Genomic DNA, 19,105 nt, shown 5'->3' with positions numbered 1-19,105 from the left:
AGCAGAGCTCAGCTCAGTGTGAGACCCTTGTTTTAGCCCCAGGGTGGACCCGACAAGCAGTGGCTGAAGCAGACTTTGGGAGAGTGTATCACCAGCAGCAGGGGTGATTTCCAGAATTATCAACCCATAAATTCCAAAGACAAAGTAAAAGGTCAATCTGGAACTCTGTTGGAGGTGGGGGGGGGGGGTGGAGAAGCACAGTCCATCCCTTTCCCCCCTGGGGTGAGAAGTGCTAGAGACATGGCAGCCTTGCAGCCACCACTGCCTGGCTACTTCAGAGCTCCTGGCCTGCAGATTGTAGGGAGACCAAGCAACCATTCAGAGGGTGTTTGCTCTTGATTTAACCTGCTTGGATCTGAATCGCTGTCTTGGTGGAGGTCCTGGTGTATGTGACCAGGTGCCAGAGCCTGTGGAAGCTGCAGAGAAGGCACCCAACTAATAGGTTCAGCAGGTGCAAAAACCCTAGCGATTTGGGACAAAGCTCTCCTCCCTGGAAGCAGAATTCTACTGTGGAAAAAATCTCAAAAGTCAATTAATTGAGTGGCAACATGAGCAAGCAAAGGAAGCAAAGCAAGCACAGCAATTAAACCTTAGATTCCTTTTTGAGGACAATATGGATCAAAGCATGGAAAAAGAGGAAGACAACAAATTCAGAACTCCAACACCAAAAGCTTCCAAGAAAAATATATACTGGTTACAAGCCATGAAGGAGCTTAAGAAGAATTTTCAAAATCAAGTGAGAGAAATGGAGTAAAAATTGGGAAGAGAAATGAGAACGATGCAAGAAAATCATGGAAAGAGAGACAACAACCTGACTGAAGAAAATAACACCTTAAAAAATAAACTAACTCAAATGTCAAAGGAGACCCAAAAAGCCAATTAGAAGAATGCCTTAAAAAGCCAAATTTGTCAGATGGAAAAAGAATTTCAAAAGCTCACTAAAGAGAATGATTAGATTGGAGCAAATGGAAGCTAATGATTTTATGAGAAATCAAGATACTATTAAACAGATACAAACAAAAGAAAAATAGAAGGCAAAGTGAAATATCTCATTGGAAAAAGCACTGACCTGGAAAATAGATCCAGGAGAGATAATTTAAAAATTATTGGATTACCTGAAAGTAATGATCAAAAAAAGAACCTAGAAATCATTCCTCAAGAAATTCTCAAGGAAAATTGCCCTGATATTAGAACCAGAGGGCAAAATAGAAATTGAAAGAATTCACCAATTGCCTCTTGAAAAAAAAGATCCCAAAAAGAAAACTCCTAGAAATATTATAGCCAATTTCCAGAGTTCCCAGATCAAGAAGCAAATATTACAAGCAGCCAAGATGAAACAATTTGAATATTGCAGACACACAATCAGTATAGACAAGATCCAGCAGCTTCTACATTAAGTGATTGAAGGACTTGGAATATGATATTCTGGAGGTCAAAGGAGCTAGGGTTAAAACCAAGAATCACCTACCCAGCAAAACTGAGTATAATGTTTTAGGCAAAATTATGGGCATTCAATGAAATGGAGGACTTTCAAGCATTCTTGATGAAAAAACCAGAGTTGAATAGAAAATTTGACATCGAAATACAAGAAGCAAGAGAAGCATGAGAAGGTAAACAGGGAAAAGAAATCATAAGAAACTTATCAAATTTCAACTATTAACATTCCTACATGGAAAAATGATAATTGTAACTTATGAAACTTTCCTCAGTATGAGGAAAATTGAAGGGAATATAAAGGTATATATATATATACCTTTATATATGTGTGTGTATATACATATATATATATATACCTTTATATGTGTGTGTATATATATACATATATATATATACATCCAGTTTTTACTCCATTACTCTCACTTGATTTTGAAAATTTTTCTTAAGCTCATATATATATATATATATATATATATATATATAATGTCTATGTGTGTGTATGAATACATATGTGAGTATGTGTATATATGTGTACAGGTATACATAGACAGAGGGCACAGGACCAATTGAATAGGAGGGAGATGATACTTAAAAGGTAAAATTAAGATGTGAGAAAGGAATATAATGAGAGGATAAAGGGAAAGAGAATAGGGTAAATTATTTCATATAAGAGAGGCAAGGGAAAACTCTTACAATGGAGGGGAAGAACAGGAACGCAAAAGGGAATGGGTCAACCTTACTCTCATTGATTTTGGCTTAAGGAAGGAATAACATACACACTCAATTGGGTATCTTATCCTACAGGAAAATAGGGGTGAAAGTAGAAAAAGTAAGGTCAAAGTAGAGAATAGAACAAGTGGGGGGCAGTATAGGAAGGAGGGAAATATAGTCAGTCTTTCACAATATATCCACTATGGAAATGTTTTGTGTAACTACACATGTACAATCTATATTGAATTGCTTATCTTCCCAGTGAGGGTGGGTGAAAGGGAAGAAGGGAAAGAATCTAGAATTCAAAACTTTAAAATCAAATGTTTAAAAAAAATGATTATTATTCTCTTTTTTTACATGCAACTGGGAAATACATTATACAGGCACTGGGGTATGGAGATCCATCTTGCCCCACCTGAAAATCAGAGAGGAATGGGGGAGTGTTATGGGAATGGAATCTGAAGATCCTCCCTGCCCCTAGACCCCTTGATAGGCTTAAGTGACTCTAAGAACCTTTCTTTTTTTTAATGCTGTGACAAAATTTTTTGGTGCCTAGAAAGCAAGGTATGGATAAGAGGGGAAGTTCTAAATGGAAGTTGGACTGTGGTAAGACAGATAATCTTAGTTAAGTGGTGATGGAGAAGGGAGACAGGCTCCATTTTTTTCAGTAGATCATTCCTTTTGTGTCTCCCCTGGGCTTCTTGATCTTCTCAAAGTTCTTCAGGATGATATCATATAATACAGCATAAGTATTTCGGATCTCCATGACCATCAGTCTTGTCTCTCCATACTGTGCTTCATCCAATTCATGAACCAGCTGTCGGTAGTCACCCACATGTGGCTGCTTTGCTGCTTTAGCCACTGCATCACCCCTTTCAGAGAAGTACTTTGAGATCTGGGCTTGGAAGCCATCCAACTTAGTTCTGAGTGGAGTCATCAGCTCAAATACCTTCTCCTGGACAGCTACTCCAAAGTTGTTTCCATCCTCAATTCGGGGTAGCCACATGGAAACCATATTTAACTATTCTTCCATGTCTTTGATCTCAGGCTTCAACTGCCCCAGAAGGGCCACAATCTTCTCATTGCCGCTTACAGGCCCACAAGGAGGACCTTTATCTTCATCTTCCTCTTTTTTCTTTTCATTCTTATCATCCTTCTCTTGTTTCTGACTCTCTTCCTTCTCTTTTTCTTTGGCTGGGTCAGGGATTGGGATATCCAGGGGGGCCTTTAAGAGACTCAAATCAGCCTCATTCAGAGATGGATCCTTCAAGAACTCATCCAGCTCTGAGATCTTCGCAGGGAAATCAGTTCCAAGTAGGATCTCTGCCTGACCACATAACTCCTTTCTGAACAAATCTACCTTGGCTTGGGCTTCAGGTCTGACACTGAAGGTGGCCATGGCAGGGGGGTTAAGGGGCCAAATGGAACAGTGAGACAGGAGCAAGGGGGAAGGGAAAGTGTGAGAACCTTTCTTAATTTGGAAATATTCTCTGTCCCCTAATAGGCTGAATTTGGTCAAATGGAGCCTGTGGTGGGAGGCTTGCTTTTCAGGAATGCCACACCTTTTTACTTTGTGACTGGGCAGTGGGTCAACAGGGTTGTGACATTCTCTGATTAAGGAGAAGGCTTTATATACCCTGATGTGAGGTTTTTCTGTGTGGCTCACTTTGAGACGAGTTGTGTGATTTGACCAGATGAGACTCTGGGCAGGTGTTGAACCCCCAGCTTTGAAAACCCAGATGTTGGTGCTTCCCTCTCTGGTAACTGAGTAGGTATGGATGTAATGGTCAGACAGCTGGAAAGCTGTCTGCTGATCTGTTTCTCTGTTTGCATTTTTTTTTGTCTGCTTGTAACTTCTGTTTGTAATCTCTGAAGTTCAGGGTGCTGACTTTTTCCTCTAAACTAGATAAATGACACATGTTTGATTAAAACAAGATGGTTAACCCATTTTGAATTACTTTCCTTTAGAAAAGAAGATCTAGGAACCTGTGTTAGCAGCCATCCTGGGTATTCTAGGGTGGTTGCTGCTACAAGGAGGATATAGGAGAGAGCAGATTGGGGGAGGGGGTATTCAGTGGGATTACTGTTTTGGGGTGGTGGGTAGGGGAAAGATGGGGAGAAAACTCGTAACTCAAAATCTTGTGGAAATGAATGTTGTAGACAAAAATTAAACATAAAATTTTTAAAAATAAACAGAATATGTGAACCCCATAATTTGTGAACCCTAGAACTCATGAACTCCTGAAACAGGAAGAGGAGGAGCTAATGATCACACATAAGGAGAGGCCCAGGCTAGAGACAGCAGAACTGAGGACTCTTGTGGTGGCAGAGTCAAGAAGGAGGAAAGTTGTGGTATCCCAGCACTCTGCTTGTCTACTCTGTCTGTGTTGATGTTTGTTTGTGATACTTTATACAGAAAGAAGATTTTCTGGTTGTATGTGTATAGAAGTCCTGGAGGAGGGTTTTGGAGGTCCTGGGACTTTACTGATGATTTGTGCTGACCTCTTGGACTTTGTTTGTGGGACTGTGTTGATTTCTATGTTGATGATTTGTGTTGAGTTCTCAGACCTTGTTGGTGGGTCTGAGTTGATTTCACAGGCAGATAGTGAATGGATGATGGTGATACCAATGTGCATGGATATTATTGTGGTTCTGTCAAGCTTTGTGTTCCCAGAAACAGGAACCATGAAGGACTTGAGATGGACTGGACACTGTGAACTTCAATATGGAATAGGAACTGGATGAAGAACTGGACAAGGAGCTGGAGAAGGATTAGGGAGCTGCCTACCTTTGAACCCAGGTGACAGTTGGAGCTGGGACCATGGAAGCTGAGAGCCAGTCTTGAGTCAAGCTGAAAGAAGACTTTACTTGAATACTGTGTACTTACTGAGATTATGATTTACTGTGACCTAGGGGTGGAGAACTTTGACTTTTGTACTTTGTGATTGAATTAAGGACTTTGTGATTGACTAAGTGAATGTACTTTTTTGAAAACTATGTGACTACTTTGGTGAAAACTATGTGGCCATTTTAGCGATAAGTTGTTGAGCTGTAACATTATGAATGCTGTATTTTGATTTTATATGAATGTTTTGCTCTGTTTTGTTATTGAATAAATAGAGAGCTCACTATACTATGTAATCAGAACTTTGAATGCTTTTCACAGCAGCAGTCCTCTGGAAAGCTCCTCTTGTGTGGCTTTACACACAATAGTATTCAGAATATTCATATACCTTGACTTGTTCAACCATTCTCCAACTGATAAGCATCTCTTTAATTTCTAATATTTTTGCCACCATGAAAATGGATGTTATAATTATTTTTGCATATCTAGTTCCTTTTCACTTTTTATGATCTCTTTGGGATACACTTAGTAGTGGTGTTGCTGGATCAAAGGGTATATACAGTTGAGTTGCCCTTTGGCCATAGTTCCAGATTGTTCTTCAGAATGTTTGGATTGGTTCACAACTCCAGCAACAGTGTGTCAGTGTCCCAATTTTCCCACATCCTTTAATTTCATGTTTTTCTGATTTTTTTGTCTTATTAATCAATCTGATAGGTTTGAGGCAGTATCTCAGAATTGTTCTAACTGACATTTTTCCAAACAAAAGTGATTTAGTGTGCTTCCTTTTTTGTCTATAGATAGTTTTGATTTTCTTTATCTGAAAACTGCCTACTCATAACCTTTGACTGTTTCTCACTTGGGGAATTCCTTGCATTCCTATGAATTTGACTCAATTCTCAATATATTTGAGAAATGAGGCCTTTATCAGAGACACTTGCTGTAATGATTGTCTCCCAGCTTTCTGCTTTCCTTCTAATCTTGATTGCATTAGTTTTATTTGTACAAAAACATTTTAATGTAATATAATCAAAATTATCTATTTTATATTTTGTAATGCTCTTTATCTCTTGTTGGGTCATGACATCTTCCTATTTCCATAAATCTGACAAGCAGACTATTCCTTGCTCTTCTAATTTGCTTATGATGTCTAAATCACACACCCATTTTGACCTTATCTTGGTATGTATGTGAGTTGTTGGTCTATACCCAGTTTGTGTCCTATTTCCCAGGAGTATTTTTGTCAGATAATGAATTCTTATCCCCAAAGCTGGGGTCTTTGGGTTTAGCAAGTACTAGATTATTATCATCATTGATTACTTTGTCTTGTGTATTTAATCTCTTCCAGTGGTTCTTTGCTCTGTTTCTTAGTACCAAATAGATCTGATGATTATTGCTTTAAAATATAGCTTGAGATCTGGTGCTGCTGGGCCACCTTCCTTTGTGGGTTTTTTTCCCATTAATTCCCTTGATAATTTTGACATTTTGTTCACAAGGCTTTTCTACTAGCTGACTACTCCACCCCACCCCTCCTTTGTGATCTCAGTAAATATAATCTTTATAGTCCTGTCTTTGTAGTTGCCTCACTGAGAGGAAATAATCTGACCAATTCTATTGACACAGGTCAGTCTTAGTAAGTTGCTATGTGGCTCAGAAAATTTGCCTCAGTTTACTTTTACTGCTTTTTTTTACTTGTCACATTAATGATAGCTAACAACAGTTGGCAATTATACAGCACTTTTGGGCTGGCCAATTGATTTACATCTTATTTGATCTGGTTGAATCTCTGGATCCAAAGAGTAGACATTAATAGTTGATGTCTTAACTATAGCTAATACATTCAATAGTTCAATGTCAGTATGGAAAGAAGTCACTAGTGTTGTATCACAGGGATGTATGCTTCAGGGATTGTTGATTTCTCCTTATTAGGAATCAAAGCAGCTTTATGATAATTTATTGACGATTTTGGAAATAATTTTATTTTTTATTTTAGGAAATTGACCAACAAGAGGGCCATTGATATCCCTTTCAATTCTAAAATTCTTCAATTTTTTGATTCAAGTATGTATTGGATTAGTCACTTCTGACTTCCTTCCAGCCCTGAGTTTCTGTAAAGTCATGATTCACAATTCTTCAAAGACCATAGAAATGCAAATTATCATTATTATTGTATCTTGCTTATACTAGGCATAAAAAAGCAGAGGTGACAGTAAAAAATTTAGACAGTGCCCCAATGGCAATAGACCCCTCCAAAATGAGGGCAAATATAAGACTGAGTAGTATAGTCAACAGTTCAAGCAATCCTAGGTATACCACCTCTGTTGTATTAGCAAAAATAAGTCACAATAAATAAGTAAATTGTTAACAAATGGCACATCCCAAAGTGTGTTGAGACTAAGAAAGTCAAACAAATTTGAACAGGCCTTTCACTATTTTCTCTTGGCAGATGTGAATTATCTGGGGTCACATATAAGTAAAAACTCCAGTGCCATGAATCCAGTTCAAATTTAACCAAGCAATAAATCAAGGAGATTTACAGAATCATGGGAAAATAGAATTTTAGAGCTGGAATAGCTCCCAGAAGCTTTCTAATACAATTCATGTCTGTACTGGTATGCCCTCTATAACACCTTTATCAAGTGGTCCTTCAACCTCACCTTTATCTATGGGCACAGTGGCTAGAGTGCTGGACTTGAATTCAGTAAGATTTGAATTCAAATCTAGTATCATATATTTCTGACTCTGTGACCCTGAGCAAAGTAAAACTTTCTTTAATTTCCTCACTTGGCAAATGGATATTATAATAATAGCACCTATTGCACAGGGTTGTTGTGTAGGTAAAATAAGATGATATTCCATAATTATTATTATGTATATAATGCTTAAGTATCTTAAGCATTATATACATGCTATTAGTGTTATTATTAATAATTTTAGTAGTGGAAGTAGTAGTAGCAGCACCACTTCTAGTATGACTAGTAATTGCAGTTAGAAGAAAGGAAGCACAATTAGCTCCCTAGATAGCACAATCCACTTTTGGACTGTTCTCCTCCTCCTCCTCCTCTTCCTCCTCCTCCTCATCATCAGCCCATTTTCTCCTTATCAAACATGTTAACCTTTCTACATTTTTCATCCATTGTTCCTATATCTCCTTCACAAAAGCCTTATTACAATGCCTCATCATGACATGGAGTTGATTCCAGGTTCTTGAAAGGTAGACCAATAAAGCACAAAATCATCTAGTTTCTACCATAATGGAAAGGCCTCAAGTATAACCATGGGAAGTGACTAAGCCTAATTGTTTTGAAGGACCAGCCTAGAAAATCATAGAAAGGGGCATAACTGGAAGTCAGGACACCTGGTGATGAAAAATTTTGTCTATTGAAAGCTATGAGACTGTGGGATTTTTTTTTTTAATTGTTCTCAGACTTGTCCGGTTCCCTTTCATTTCTGTAGACATGGCAACAGAGTGACAGGAAAGTGGCCAGAGAAAGGGCTAAAAGTCACAATTTTCAATCCTTAACTTAACTGTTGGTGTACAAAACACTAGATCCACATATTGTTGAGGACCTGAATCATATGTATCCTGAAATTTGTGCTATCCAATACAATCATCCAAGACAATTCCAAAGGATTGATGATGAAAAGTACTATCCCCATCCAAAGAAAGAACTCATAGGGTCTGCATGTAAATTGAAACATACTGTTTTTCACTTTATTTTTTCTTGTGTTTTTTTTTTGTTATCTTCTTTCACAACATGACTAATGTGGTGTAGCAGCAAGCACCCCAGTGTCCCCAGGGTGTCTGCCAACACAGGTTCTTGGATCTGCTTTGTTAAAGGAAAGCAACTCAAAATGGATTAACAAGCTTACTTTAATCAGTCAAATATGTATCGTTTACCTAGTTCAGGGGAAAAAGGTCAGCACCCCGAACTTCAAAGTATACAGACAGAATTATCAAGACAAAAACAGATCAAGTAGACAGATTTCCAAACTGTCCAACCATTACATCCATACCAAACAACATCTGGGTTTCAAAGCCAGGGGGCTCTGGACAACGGCTTTCCAGAGTTTCATCTGATCAAATCACAGAACACTTCTCAAAGTGAGCCCCAAAACAAAGCTACACATCAGGACTTATATAGCCTTCTCCTGGCTCAGAGAATGTAACAACCTTATTGACTCATTGGCCAATCAAGAAGTATCTACTGAAAAACAAGCCTCCCACCCCAGGCTCCCGGTGCACTTCAGCCTAGGGGCAGGGAAGATCTTAAAAATTTACATTCCCATTATATATGGAAATATATTTTACCCAATTGCACATGTTTAACCTATATCAAATTGCTTACTGTGTTAGGGAAGGAAGAGCAAAGAAGAGAGGGAGAGAATTTGGAACTCAAAAAAAAATTTAAAGAATGTTAAAATTGTTTTTACATGCAATTGGAAAAATATCATTAAAGGAAAAAAATATGGCTGTCAAACCAGAAGAAAGAGGAAAGTTGCAGTCAAATGAAAGAAGGCACATCATAACATGTCTTCCATGGAAAAACAATGAAATGAGTTGATGGAGAGGGTTTTATTATATCTCCAAAGCCAAAAGAAATGTTATTTCATGAAACATTTGGTCACCACATATTGAAATTCTAATGATAAGCATTTGCAAAAGGATCACCAAGAAAATAATTTCAGCTTCCATAGCAACATTGCTATGGAGGGAGTGATGCAGAAATTCTTTAAAATGCTTAATAAGAACACCATAATCACTTCAATATTCACTCTAATACTTGGTGATTTCTATGCAAAAGTGAGGAAGGGAGAAGGAGAAATATATGGGGAAGTATGTTTCAGAAGAAAGACATGAGAAAGTCTAAAGACATGTAGATTACATTGAAGCCTTATACTTCTATAGTACACTTTTTCCCCCCAAATAACAAGGTATTTGTGTGGGGCATGGGAGACACCCCAAACAAACAAATTTAACCCCCCATGAATAAAATTGACTACTTTTTAAGAGTCCAAAAAAAGAAAATCACGAATGAGGGCGATATCCTTGAGTCAGTGTCTTGTCCTGTCCAGTCCTGTCCACAGTTAGACCATTGATGAATCAGTTAAGACCAGAATTTGTAAAAAAAAGAAGGAGAAGGAGATAAAGGAGGAAGAGGTGTAGAAGTAGGAGGAGGGGAAAAGAAGAGGAGGAGGGGGAAGGAGAAGGAGGAGAAGGAGAAGACAGAGAAAGAAAGAAAGAAATAATAGTAATGAGGAAAAGCTATGGAATGCAATTAAAAATATTTAACCCTGAATTATTTAAACAAGGTATTGAAATTTTTCTAAACAGTTAATGTACAGTAGAAATGACATCAATTCCTCCTCTATTAATTTCTTTCCAGAATTAAACCAATATAAATTAATTGCTATAACAAGGAGACCAAAAGAGGCCTCAACGCACTTTAGTCAGCAAATATTTGACCTGCTTGCCAAATAGAGAGAGATAGCTGCCAAAATTAACACCAGGTTAGACTATAAACTCATCCATAAAATCTTATGAAGTAGGATGATGGACGATTATGAGCAGTTCTATTTCATAGAGCAAAGAAAAGTGGAAGATTGAGCCAGTCTAAAGAAAGCTTGGCAAGTGATCTAACTAAGCAAATAATGCCAAGGACATTCAAGGATGAAAATGAAAGGAAGATAATACACAGAAGAAACATGGAAGAGATGTCAGGAAGAATGCAAAGGCCTCCACCATGTTGAGTGGGTCACCTGTGGAGAACTTTTGGGAGTATAAGGATAAGTTTTACAGAATGGGTAGATATAGATATATTCTAATATTCATCATTGAATAGAACTCCCAAACAGATGCGCTTATACATCCATTTGGGTGTTTGGACTCCTAACCTGTCCTCCAGGGCCAAGAGAATGAGTCCAATACCTCATCTACATGAAGGTTCTTCAAATATTGATGACAGTAAGCATGCTTTCATCTCATTCCCATCCCAGCTTCTACAGATCCACCATTTGCCATTGAAAGATGTGGCTTCTGGTTGTCTCCCATAACAGGAGGATACATATTTTTCTTTTTCCAAAGTGGGAGTGATTAGAGTAAATGCTCTCCATATATTCCACAAGCTTTGAGTCTGAGTTATCCTCACGTGGAAACACAATAAATCTAACAAGTGAGCCAATTCTGCCTACGTACTTCTTCATAATCATGCCCCCAAAATATGCATATGTGATTTTAGACAGAGGAATAATCCAGAAAAAAAGAGCTAAGACTTCCCAAAAGGGCAAGGGTGAACTTTTTTAATCTCTCTAAATGCTGATATTATTGGACCTGTTCAACATGTCTGTCTCTGAAATGCAAGAACCCCTAAGAAATTGTTCCCCTCTAGTATTCTGGGTGACTTAGCCTTGTAACTGATTCCACATGTCCGTATGTCCTATGTTCATATGTTGCAGTTTCATGATGTGTTGTGGTGGAACTATCTCAAAGAATTAATATCAGACCACTTCTAATCCAAGTATAGGCATTTATTGAGATTGACTCCTCTCATGAAGTGGGCTAAGTTTCAAGAGGAACCAGCAACCTCAGAGAAAGCAAGATGGATTTTTATAGGGTAAAGATGCAATTACATAACAGAAATTATGAATATTAAAAAGGCAGGAGGGATTTGTTGAGAGATTAAGTAATAGGGGAGGGACCCAGCCATGGTGGAATTGTGTATGTGATTACCCACAATGCATACAGAAAAGCCCTTTGGGGGAGTATGTATATATGAAAACTATGTTATAATAAACGTCTATATGTCATAAGTTTACTCTAGGTCAGTAATTGACTATTTTATTATTACTGTGCAGGTGCCTACATAGAGAAAGTCCCATCTATTGTTTTAGGTTCCACATCCTTCCTGGGCATCCTGGTGGTGCTGCTTTCTGATTGGCTGAATATTATGGTCCGGAGATTAGATAAATGTGTTCGTGATTGAGTGCATGGACACACCTGCTGTTTTTGTGGGAAATGTGAGGAATGGTTCTGGGGGGGTAGTGGCTAGCTAGAGGAAGTGGCTGGGATCCCATCATATGGACATGCCCATTGTTTTGGTGAAAAATATGAACTCATGGACATACTTATTTTTCTAGTGAGCAGTGACGCATATATGAAAAAATTAGGATATTGAGTGTGTATGTGTGTGTGTGGTGGGGGGGGTATGTGGCTGAGTGGCTAGGTAGAGGCAGGGGGCCTGCTGTACACTGCAACCTATAAAGAAGTTAGAATATTGGGGCTGGAGGCAGCTTTATTAGATTCTATCATTCCCACCTCAAAGAGCTAGGGCCCAAATTCATTTGGGGAAAGAGACAAAGGTCTCAGCTTCTGTAGCTTCTTCAAGCTGAACTGTCCTTGTCTTAGTGAGTTCCAAGGAGGAGGTTGACTGAAACCAAGCATAGGTCACAGCCAGAGGATGATGAATGAGCATGGACTGTTATTTGCTGTTTGATGCCAACTGTAGCTGAATTGGCCTGTAGTCTGAGAGACACAAATCTGACAAGCAAGTCCAATATTCAGGGCCCCAGATATCAGATACATCTAGTAATAGGCCAAGTACCCATTTACTAAATTATTTAGGCTGTAGAAAGGAATATAATTTTAGGCTGAATAGCTCATATCTAACACATATTTTATTATAATAACTCAGGTCTATCCCAGCCTTAGCCTATGGGATAATGATTAACATTGTGTTTGTACCTTTGTTTCACAAGCTTCTTTTCCCTCTGTCTAATTGTTCCCATATCATTCAGAAAGAATATTCTATTCCAGGGATTTAACCTATCACTTGACTATGCAGGCAGGCAGATGAAAAGCTTGTGTATTAATTTACCCAGTTGTTTGGAATATGGAATGACTACATATTCAGGTTGAAAACAGCAATATTTCACATACGTGCATCGTACTCATATCCTTTACTGACCACTTGATATAATTAGAGAAATTTGCCATAAAAGGAAAAAGTAGGGACATGCCAGATATGACAGGATAAAACATCCTTCTCTCTGAATTCAGATAAGAGTCACTTTAATTCCATCTCATAGCCAGACTCAGGAATAGCCAGATGGGAAACTTTGCTTTTCAGAGGAAGACAATGGAGAAACTGATTCAGGAGAGTCTCATTTTAGATTGAAACTAAAATTGTACTCTTGGCTTTTTCCAAAAGCAAACCTCCACCTGTAGCAGAATCACATTCCCTCTGAGTAGCTTGTGGCATTTCTCTCAAATACTGATTTAATGAATATAGTTATACCTATATTCAGACTCAAAATAAAATTATTTGCAGTACCAAGAGCTTTTACCTCAAATGGCAAGTCTCACCAATCACAACTTAGGTCTAGATATAGTTGTTTTTAGATTTATGGAGTTGAAATGAGCAATAAAATTTTACCATGACTTACATATATAAGATGTTTCATTTAGTATACATAAGCTTTCAGATTTTGAGCAAGCCAACTTCATTGTTTAGGAACTCAAACAAGTTCTTTTTCTCCTGGGGCTGATGACCTTGCCCAGCAGATGGTTTCTGGGGATCTGGTAAGTTTGCAAATTAGGGGAATTGACAGGGACCCCAAAGTAGGGGCTGATCTGCCTGTTCACCCTATGAACACATATGCCTCATGTGAGGACACCTCCCGAAAGAGCCAGCATGTAACAATGGTTAGACTGCTACATTTGGAATGAAGAATATAAGGATTCAAGTCCTACCCATTTTGCTTGCAAGCTATGTGACAAAGGTCAAGTCACCTTACTTCTCCCAGCCTCAATTTTCTCATCTATGAAGTGGGAATAATTGTATATCCTCATAACATCGTTGGTCTCAAAAGGAAAAAAAAAATGTGTAAAGTGATTGGCAAACTTTAGAGCACTCTATAAATGATAGCTTTTGTTTCTATTATCCCATGGCATAGAGGGTAGAAGGATGAATTCAGTGTCTGGAAGACGTGAGTTTAAATCTGGCCTCTGACTCAAACTGACTGACTTTGAATAATTCATTAATGTCTACATGTCCCTGGCAACTCCCTAAGATTATAATTTGCATGATAGCTGTTATCAGTGGAGACAGTTGCTTTACCAGGAATCCCTTATGACTGAAATCAAAGAAGCTGTCAAAATTTTCAGTTTTTATGGTTTCCGTTCCTTATTTCTAGTCTTTCTAGAGTACTGACTACCAATGTCAGTCAGATGCCCATTATTTCAACACTTTAAGCATTCATGGTTTAATTGGTATGGGTATTCAATCCATTTACACAGACATTGACTCCTTCATGACCTAGATGTTCTGGCCTCCCAGAGTGAGTGGTGCTCAGCATCTATATATAGTTGGGAATGACCAGCCAAGGGGAAACACTTCATTCACTTTTCAAGGAGAAGCTTTTAGTTTCTTTACTTTTTCCTTCCAGAGCCCTAATAAAGGTCAGCTTGTACATTTTAATCAGCTTAGTTTCCTGTCTAGTGGCAGATTTCCTCCTTCTATTACTCTGCAGCACCAATCCTGCCTTGGAGAAATTAGATTTTTCATCCTAAGAGAAGGGGTTTGGTTACCTCACATCACTGTCTACATCTAGGAATGTCACAAAAATGCCTCACTTCACTCCCTGACTACTTTCTTTCTAGTATTCTTGTTTCCTACCCACTTCTGTTGTATCCCCCCAAAAAACCTTAGTTCTCTATGTCACACACTACTGCTTTGTGATTCAGAAACAATATTCAAATCAATTTTGTCATTACTTCTAGGAAGGGCATGCCAATCTACTCCTCTATGGCGTAACTCACTATTCCTATAATTTCCAGACCAATGTGCTCCTCCATGACTGCCATGCTTCTACATGGGCTGTCTACTTCTTTTAGAATATAAGCTCTTTGAGGACAGGGATTTTATTAGTTTTTACATTAGTTTCCTGTTCTCCTCCTACCTTTCTGACTGTTCCTTCTCTGTCTCCTTTTCTATATCTTCTTTCAGGTCATTCCTGTTAATTGTGGGTATACTCCAGGGATGTTTTGCTTAGTAATATTAGCTCCCACGGATTCAATTATCACCTTCATATTGATGATTTTTGAATCATTACACTATCTTTGGTCTGCACATTATTTGAATAATTCATATCCAATATCAAAGTAGAGGTTTAAAAATATATCAGAGATTTCTTATTTTAACTTCACAGGAATATACTTCAAGTTGGGAGAGACTTTTGATATCATCCAAGCTAATTTTCTCCTTTTAAAGAAAAGGGAACTAGGGATTAAATAACTTAAGTGCTCTGGCCAAGTAATACAGGTAATTTTGATTGAAGCAAGAGTCAGGATTTAAATTTAGGTCTTGTGACTTCTGATTTTATTCTCTGTCCATTGTACTACATTTTCTTCATATGTAGCTCATTACTTAAGAGGAAAACTTATAATGGAAGGAGAATTTGTAGAGAGAAACAAAAGAATAACAGAAGTACAGGGATAGACTAAAGATTGAAGAAAGTTTAGAGGTGTGACATGTTAGGTTATAGGTTCATAGGAACATATCATCAAGGCAACATAATGGATTTAGAGTAGGAAGGCACTCTGTTATTGTTTGATTGTTATCAACTATTAATAACCCCATTTTGGGTTTTCTTGCCAGAGATGCTAGAGTGGTTTGCCATTTCCTTCTCCAGCTCATTTTACAGATGAGGAAACTGAGGCAAACTAAGTAACTTGCCCTGGATCACATAGCTATTAAGTGTCAGATTTTAACTCACAAAAATGACTCTTTATAACTTCAGGCCCAGTCTTTTGTCCACGCTGTCAAAGAGCTGCCCCAGAAGTCACTGAGAGGACATCTAGTTTAACTTCCTCATTTTACAGATGAGGCCCAAAGAACTAAAGTAACTTTTCCAAGGTCATTCAGCTAAGATTGACTGGCTTAGTATGTAAACACAGTTATCAGTCAGTCATTGCAAGCTTTATTTGCATCAGTTTCTAGAAGAAAAAAAATGAGGTTATTACTGCAGTGGGAAGGTTCCATTTTTTTTTTTTGCTTTTTGGAGGGGGGAAGGTAGAACAATTGGAGTTAAGTCACTTGCCCAAGGGGACATGGCTAGTTTTTTGTGTTAAGTGTCTAAGGCCGGATTTGAACTCAGGTCCTCCTGACTCCAGGGCCAGTGCTCTATTCACTGTGCCACCTAGCTACCCCTACACTTTTTCTTTATCACTACCACAATATGCTTGACTTTTTCAGGAAACTCCATATCCTCTGAACCTTTCCTTCAGTAGTCTGCTAATGTAATTTAAGTATGTATCTATAAGTTCTACACTTTAGTGTTAGGCAAACAAGGTAGTTGATTATATTTTCTAATTTTCCTTCCATGTTTCTGCCATCATATGGACCCAGTCAAAGGCTTGTCATCTCACAGGAAATGCTATGAAATTGACTGATTCCAATGACTGATTCCAAAAATTCTATTAAGATTTAGTAATTTATTGCACAATTTTGATTATATTAAATTTGCATAAGCAAAACCTATGCAACCAAGATTAGAAGGAAAGCAGAAATGTGGGAAAGAATTTTTACAACTGTCTCTGATAAGGGCCTCACTTCTCAAATATATAGAGAACTGAGTCAAATTTATAAGAAAACAAATAATTCCCCAGTTGATAAATGGTCAAAGGATATGAACAAATTGTTTTAAGATGAAATGAAAGCTATCTACAGTAATATGAAAGAAGTTGTCTAAATCATTATTGAGTACAGAAATGCAGATGAAAACAACTCTGAGTTACCACCTTACACCTATCAGATTGACTAATATGACACAAAAGGAAAATGATAAATGTTGGAGAAGATGTAGTAAAATTGGGATACTTAGGCATTGTTGGTGGAGTGGTGAACTGAACCAACCATTCTGGAGAGCAATTTGGAAGTATGCCCAAAGGGCAACCAAACTGTTCATACCCTTTGATCTAGCTGTATCCCAAAGAGATCATAAAAAGGGGAAAAGACCTATATGAACAAAAATATTTATAGCAGCTCTTTTTGTTAAAGCACAGAATTGAAAACTAAGAGAATGCCAATCATTTTGGGGAATGGCTGAATAAGTTGTGGTATATGAATATAATGGATTACAATTGTTTTATAAGAAATGATAAGCAGGCGGATTTCAGAAAAACCTGAAAAGATTTAAATTAGCTGATGCTGGATTTAGTGAGCAGAACCAGGAGAACATTGTATATAATACTAGCAACATTGTGTGATGATCAACTATGATAGACTTAGCTCTTCACAGCAATACAATACAATGATCCAAGACAATTGCAAAAGACTCATTATGGGAAATGCTATCGAAATGCAGAAAAAGAACTATGGAGTATGAAGGCAGATCAAAGTGTACTATTTTCATTTTTTTTTCTTTTTGTGGCTGTCTTCTTTCACAATATGACTAATGTGGAAATGTGTTTGCATGATTGCACATGTATAACTTATATCAGATTGCTTGTCATCTTGGGGAGGGGAGATGGTAAGAAGGGAGAAAATTTTGAAAGTCAAAATCTTTTAAAAAATGAATGTTGAAAATGAACTTTACATGTAATTGGAAAAAAATAGTTACAAAAACCTAAAAGAAACTATAAGAATCCTGAATATCAAACAAAAACATGAAACATTGGGGAAAGGTATAACAAATAAGAAACTGCTCTGTTTGTGTGTGTATGTGTGTGTGTTTATGTGACATTTCCCTGGGGATATCCTACTTCATCACAATCACCAAAGAGAATAGTTTTAGAGAGAGAGGAAGTGAAACATATCTAGTCTAGATAAGGTAAGCTTCTTTTACTGGAGATCTACAACTTAAAAAGTTGTTGAATTAATTTTACTGAGGCACAGAATTCAATGGCAGAGTAAGACCTTTTGTGTCACATTTCAGGATATAGGGGATTTGTGTAGAAGTGCATTATGTGTTTTTGAAGTCTGTAATTATACAGGAAATGCTGACAAGCTTACGTATCAGGGCTCTATGGGGTACAGAGGTAATAATTTCCCATTTTTTGTTATTGTGTGCTGTTTGTTTGTATCGAGGTTTTGAATAATTTATTTTATTCCTCCAAGGGAAAGTAAACATTATTTCTTTTAAAGCTTAGTTTCATGTCAGAAATGAATACATGTTTTGCAAAAAGAAATTTCTATTTTTATATTCTGAGAGGTAAAAAATAAGCTGAGTTGAGGTGCTGGATTCTAAGACAATGGTTATATGGTTTGGTGGAAATGTCTGCCAGAGGGAGTTTCTGATTTCAACACACTTTGATTTTCATGTAATAATTTAGTTCACTTAAACAATTCTTCAGTCAAAACTGTGTGGGAATATCTGTTGTTGTTGCTGCTGCTGCTATTTTTGTTGTTGTTTAAAGGGGGTCTGATGATTTATGTCATCAGGAAAGTACAAGAAGATTCTCTTTGAAGAACACCACCTCCACCACCATCACCACCACCACAGTATCCCCAGGCATATGGGAGATTACAGGTAATTCATGAGTTTAAATTGTTTCATATATCCTGAATCTCTCAATTAACTATCCATAAATTTGAATTCCACAAGCATTTATTAAGTATCAAATAGGTTCAAAGGACTATGTTGCTAAATTCTGGACATTATGGTTATGTCTTCTTGATTTATGATGCCCTTTGGTACCTTCCATAAAGCACCTTGATATTGGTCAAGTTCATGATCATTATTTTCTTCTTCATAACTTCTTGACCCAGGACACCTTACTTTTTTCTTAATTTGTATTACCTCAGGAAAATTGGTCTGATGGAGGAAGCAGCATGCAAATAACTGCACAATAAAGTGTGTGTGTGTGTGTGTGTGTGTGTGTACATACAAGATAAGTTAGAAATAGTCAACAGAGGGGAGGTTACTAGAATTTAGGGTGTTTGGGATATATGCATCTCGCCATTATATTATGGAACTAACTATAGAAATCAGACTCAAATATTATCATTATAATACTCACTTTATACTACATTTCTTTGTCACTTCTAGATGCATTAACCAGATAAGTTTGAGTATGTCGAATCAGATCATGTGGATCATGTTATCTTTAAGGAAGTA

The 19,105-nt window shown here is 37.5% G+C and overlaps 1 pseudogene; it reads right to left on the bottom strand.

Moving 5' to 3' along the window:
• Positions 1-2,662: 2,662 nt before the first annotated feature.
• On the bottom strand, positions 2,663-3,639 carry LOC138166607 (proteasome activator complex subunit 1 pseudogene; annotated as a pseudogene).
• Positions 3,640-19,105: the final 15,466 nt, after the last annotated feature.

This window comes from Petaurus breviceps, unplaced genomic scaffold (genome assembly GCF_028583685.1).
Source record: "Petaurus breviceps papuanus isolate PSGF00001 unplaced genomic scaffold, PetGlider_PUasm1.0 225, whole genome shotgun sequence".
NCBI classification, from domain to species: domain Eukaryota; kingdom Metazoa; phylum Chordata; class Mammalia; order Diprotodontia; family Petauridae; genus Petaurus; species Petaurus breviceps.
The sequence above is the reverse complement of the archived record's forward strand: the minus strand, read 5'-3'. Positions and strand labels throughout refer to the sequence as shown.